Source organism: Pinus tabuliformis, chromosome 8, assembly GCF_031772625.1.
Source record: "Pinus tabuliformis cultivar Carrire ecotype Pingquan chromosome 8, CPIR1, whole genome shotgun sequence".
Lineage (NCBI taxonomy): Eukaryota > Viridiplantae > Streptophyta > Pinopsida > Pinales > Pinaceae > Pinus > Pinus tabuliformis.
The window spans coordinates 1,898,676,852-1,898,682,851 of record NC_142294.1 but is presented as its reverse complement, the minus strand read 5'-3'; positions in this window follow the sequence as shown (position 1 = coordinate 1,898,682,851).

The following is a 6,000-nucleotide window of genomic DNA, read 5'->3' as shown; positions in this document are numbered from 1 at the left end:
CCCTAAAGTATGAGGCCGTTTATCGAGTGAAATGCTTTATTAGGAGGATCCAAAGTTCTTTCAATGCTGGGAGGAGACCTGTAATAAGATACAATACAATACATTATTTTTCATACTTTTTTTCATGATCTAGCTGAGGCGGGCATTCCCATGCTCATCTTTATAAATTCATTTTTATGTACATAGGACAGACAATCGTCTGATGGTAGACTGATGATTCTGATGAAATCATCATCCTTTTGGTAGGATGATTATCTGTTCTGCAATGCTGTACATGTCAATGTCTTTATTTTTCCTGAATATATATCGCAGCCCGGATGGATGAAACTAGATCCGGGGTCTTCAATCTCGTCCGATCTTCACTCTAAGTACAAGTCGATCCATGTGAGAAATGATTTGAAGTCGAACATGGAAAGACATCGCTTGATTACCAGTCAATGATGTATACTGTTAACAAGCGCGAGAGGAATCACCGATAATGATAATGACCCTCAAGGTACTGCAGTACAATTCACGTGGTGTGAATAATGGACTTGGCGTCGAACACGACGCAAAATCTTTCGGTCGAAGGTCATTGATGTATACCTGTCGCTGGAAGTGAGAAACTTGCCATTGAGGCATGCAAGCTTCAAAGTACTGAAGGGGGTGTTCCTAGATCAACTTCTTGGATAATGAGCTGATGTTGACAAGAAGCGATCCATCAAAGGAGGGCCTTAATGAATCCCACATCAATGACACGGAACGGAGTAAATGATTTTGATGGAGGTGAAAACGATCTGATGATATATGGTTCAGGGTGGCGGTCATGAAAGAATGAAGTATAATGTATGGCAGTGGATGGGACACGGGTGACTTCTCTGGATGACTTCTCTTGAACATATCGGCGACACTTATATGATGGATTGGTAGCATTTACCCCAAAGGTGGATGGTATGGCGAGACCATGGTGATGTGACCGGTGAATGAAACAACCCAACCCGACTCAGGCACGGAGTGGAAGTGTCATGTTCAAGAGCGACTTGCTACCAATAAAGGTTCTTTGAGGTTCTTCCCAATTTTTCCCCAGTCATTGCTGACCAGTACCTCTTTATTTTTTTCAAGCTTGAGGAGGATAACATATGCTTGTTCTATAATTTTCCCTTCGGGCAAACCCATCGCTATGTTTTAACGAGCCTAGCGATAGTGAAACTCGTTCTCGTCTAAAGACAAGTTTGTCGCTATTAATCTTTTTAACGAGTCTAACGACAAAGATAACTCGGTCCTTTTCATTTTTAGAGAGTCTGAAAGGGTATGTAAAGTTAACTCCGGAATTCCTTTTTCGTCATCTAATCCCTTCAGTCCGAAAAAGTATAAAACATTACAGAAGGGATGAATTTTCGATAGTTTTAACGAGCCGAACAAAACAAGCGCTCCATCTTTTTGTGCAATAATCCCTCAGGTCCAAAAAGATTAAAATCTAGAGGAGGGATAGCTCTTCCTGTCGCTTTAACGAGCTGGAAGGCCAAAACTCGGCAATATTTTCATATTTTACGAGTCAGATGAAAAGAGCTTAAAGAAGACTCGTCTTTTGAGGAACGAGTGATAAAATGGGTAGCAGCTGATTCCAGGTAAGGGTTGGAATTTTCCAAGCACGGCAGTGTCACAAGGATGGCTAGTGAAATCACTCTTCGCAGTTGTTCCTCAAAATGGGTAAACAATCAAATGGAGGTGAATGATCGGCCAATGGAAAAGTGGAGGTGATGGTGCAAACACAACCAGGGCTTTAATGGCTGATAATGTTACATTCACGATGGTTATTTACCGGAGGATGGTTCATTTTTTAATGAGCTTAAACGTGGGTTGAAACACTTGCTCGATCTTATGTTTATTTTTTAACGAGCATGAACTATGTGCTAAAACTGCCCGATAATCCAGTCATATGATAAGAATGTCTCATATAAGATGCCATTTTTTATGGAGCTTGCGCTTACAAAGCTATGCCCCGCATCCTTTCGTTATGCAAGGTCGGAAACGACTAATCCTACGAGTTTAAAGGGTTAGAGGTCCTAAAAATTTAAAAAATAAATAGCCGCCCCTTGCTTGCACTCCAAAAGGTTTGCATGCCCCCAGGTATAAAGTACGATTTCAAGGTTACCCCTCAATTTGCAGATAAAACATTTGTTCTACCAGGAAAGGCCTACCTCTTCCAGGTTACCAAAGATTGCCTCATTTGCGCAGCAAACAAAACACTTCTTCGGCAATGTCTACCGATATAGACAAAGGTGAGTGACAACGAGCGCCAAACACATAACTTTGACAAAAGAATCTTATTCTAGAACAACCCCTCTTCCAATCACGGACGGGGTATGGACTAGTCATATTCTCCCGTGGAAACCTACCCTATACCCAAAGTTTTCCTGCCGAAGCAGACCAGGACGCATGCCCCCTGGGTTCCAGTCATATCCCTCCGAATTACTCGCGCTCATCGGGAGGACGGACCGTGGGTTGAGACATTTCTTGCGTGAAGAGACCATTTAGGGATGGTATATGACTATTTGCGATGCATGATCCGGGAAATGAAAGCTGGTCCATGAGCTTGACCACTCTTCCTTCGTGTGGAAAACACATTACTCTAAAGAGTGAGGAGACGATGGCTCCCATGCAATAAATATAGTCTCGTCCAAGGAGTAGGTTATAATCCAAGGGTCCTTGAACGACCATCACGTTCATTTGAACGGTCTTCCCTTTCAATGTTATGGGCACATTGGGGAGGATCCATAAAGGTCGACTGGTTCCTTTATCGAAACCTGTCAGATTTCTCATTTCAGGCAAAAGCGATGGCGAACCAAGCGCTTTCCAAGCAATAGAGGAAAGGATACTCACAGATGCCACCTCATCAATGATGGTGCCAGCCATGACCATTCTGTATATTTGAACGATAATTTTGAATGGTATGCTTGCTGGCAAATGGGGTCTGCCTAGTTGGTTCCAGTCGAAGGATACAACTAGGTTGCTTGGTGGTGGGACCGAGTAGACGGCCGGGTATGGCTCTGATGAACTCCCTTCCTGCGATAAAGGAATGAGTGGATTGCCCCCGTGTTCATCGGAGTCTGTGTTGATGAAGAGAATTTGGACGGTGTCATCCTTATCCTCTTCAGTCACTGTATCATTCGAAGATAAAACCTTTGAAGGCAAAACCGGGTCAACTATCGCCTCGACCTTTTGACTTTCGTCTGGTATGGATTCAGTTGGTTTATCTTCAATGATAGACGCTTCAGCCGACCACTTGAGCGGGCCAGATGGATTCTCAACTAACGAAGGACTCGGCAAGAGTTTTTTATATCCAGGAGGAAGTCGTAACGGTGAAACCGGACGATCATCCAAAACTCTTTTAGCTTCGTCTAAGAAGGGACAACGGTGGAGGGCATGGTTGCCTTCGCACAGTCTACAGGGAGATCTAGCTCTCCCTTTTTGTCCTGGGACTTCACTTTCGCTAGTTGACGGTGTGCTTTCAACATGGCTATCAGAGGTTGACGCCACCGGATTGTGCAAACGGGGAGACCAGTCCCTTAGTATCCGAGGGATGCAGGGACAATCACTGTGAAAGTGGTCTCCCTTGCAAATGACACATGGCGATTTAAGCCTGGTCAGTGCAGTGTGTGGATTTTTGTTAGACGACACTCGTTTTCGCCCAGTCGCTTTTGGCTCCTTCTTCTTCTTCTCTTTCTTCTTCTTTTCCTTCTTCTCCTTAGGAACTTGACTTTTGGCTTTGCCAGCCCCATCAAGCGAAGAGGAAGGAGGAGAGGAAGAATTAGAGGAAGTGGAAGGTTGGTGGGTAACTCTGGACTCGTCTAACTGTTGATTCAACTGTTCAGGAATAGTGGTGTTCTGAACGACATTGGCTGAGAAGAGCCAGACCGGCAAGCCAATTGTCAGTCCTAGAAGCGACAATGTGGCCATATGGGGCGCACCAACATCTCCCCAAGAGGAGAAGGGACTAGGATTTCCACCAAGGGGAATTCCTTGGTTGGTAGGCTCCATTTTCTCAACCTAAAGATCAACGTAGGAAAAAGGGTATGAATATTCCGTTTAAAATAAATTTTAACGACGCTTGGACACAACTTGCTTTTTCAATTTTAAAGAGTCGAGAAAAAGCAAAAGATGACTCTAGTCTCCTTCGATTTTTAATGAGCCTGAAGTGACAAGTGCTTAGATGGACCTTTTCCGTTAAGGAGTCTGAAAAGGAACGAAAGGGACTGCTCTGGAGATATAGGTAGAGGGTGTGCCAAACCAATCGCAAAACCGTAGAATACTTTTTAGGGTACGGGCGGTCAATCTTCCCGAATGCTGTGTTCAGTGCATTGCGATCAGTAGGGCGGCCGACATGGCTTCCTATGGGTAAAGGTTTTATGCCTATAGGGGTCTCCCAATATATACTCGATGGTACGTGGGAGCACAATCCGTACTGGCACTTATCGTCTCACAGTGGAGGAATCACCCAACCAACAGTGAGGACAACAGTTACCAGGCTTTACGACGCCGGAACACGTCTCTAGCCTAGACCACTATGTTGTGCGTTAAGTTACAAAGTGTTGTTAAGTTCATTCAATTTATTTTAGGTTGATCTTTCTTAGAAGTTTGCCTTTTTGGATCACCACGAGATGTAGATATAATTCCTAAATGCAGTCTAAAGATGATAAGCAAGCTTTTATCTCTTTTCAACAATGAAAATCTTAGCTACAAGGGGAAAAGAAAGACACAATCTTTTCTCAAAGAGCATAGAGCACACTGTAAATGCACTTTTCCTAAATCAAACCATACAAGCTGTCAAAATGCAAATGCACTTGTGCATGTATTTGTTTTCACTTTCTTAATATTGATGCCTAAAAAGAAAGTTGTTGTACAAATTTGAATTCGATTTCAAGTGAAAACACAAACAAGCTTCTTTTCGAAATCAAAAAGACGATTACGACACTTTATGATTTTGAAGTAAACACTTGTTTCGACACTAGAAATTCACAAATTCAAACCAAAAGACAAAAGTAAAAGCGCAATAAACTGTCAACAGCAAACAAACTTTCTCCTAAGATCAAAACGACACTTACGACAGGTCTAGATCTAAGGGCGACAGTATGACTAGTTTACTTTTGTAATAGGAAACTGCAAATGATGTAACAAATACACAAAAACAAATACAGTTTCTTTTATACAAATGAGGCGGAATTAAGGCAAAGAAAAGGGGTTTTCAGATAGGTACACACACTGATAATAGGCTGCAAAAATCAGAGATAAAACTGAACAAAATGAAGCAAAGACCCACTGCTCCATAGGGCAAAGGCTGATCAGCGCACCTGTTGCACAGAGAAACTGAATTGCAGCGTAGGTAGCCCTCTCGGGACCTGCGTTGAAATGCAGAACCTCTTCACAGAGCCTGCGCTGAAGCAGAAACGAGAATTTTCTCTGGGTTCTGGGTCACGGTTTGCAGTTTAATCTATGGTTTTTGGTCGGATAAAAGCTATCAGTAAGGTACAATTAGAGGGATGATTTAAAGGAGGACTAAGAGCTATCACAAAGGGCAATTAGAGCATTTGTGGATCAGCTGTTTAGATCATAAACAGGCCTAGTGAATGGACTAGAGTAGCAGATCTCTACTTTGCATTTGTAAATGGCAAATGCAGTTCGATTCACCACTCCTAAGTTTATGAGAAGAACAACAATAGAAACACAAATAAACTAACTAGATACATTCCCCAGTGGAGTCGCCATTCTGTTGTTGGGAAAAGTATCTATTCAGAATGCCCCTATCCCACTCTAAGGTGTGACAGTGCCTTAGCAACAAACAAGGAAAAATACTTGAGTATTCTTCTTTATGAAATGTAAACGAAGAGGAAGGATAAACTAACCCGTGTCTTGTGCTAGTTTGTTGATCCAATCGCTGCTCTCTTCAATAGCTCCCAGCTTCCTGCTCCCTTACCGGCCCAGCTTCACCAAATTCCTGCAAGATCACAGAAGAGAGAAACT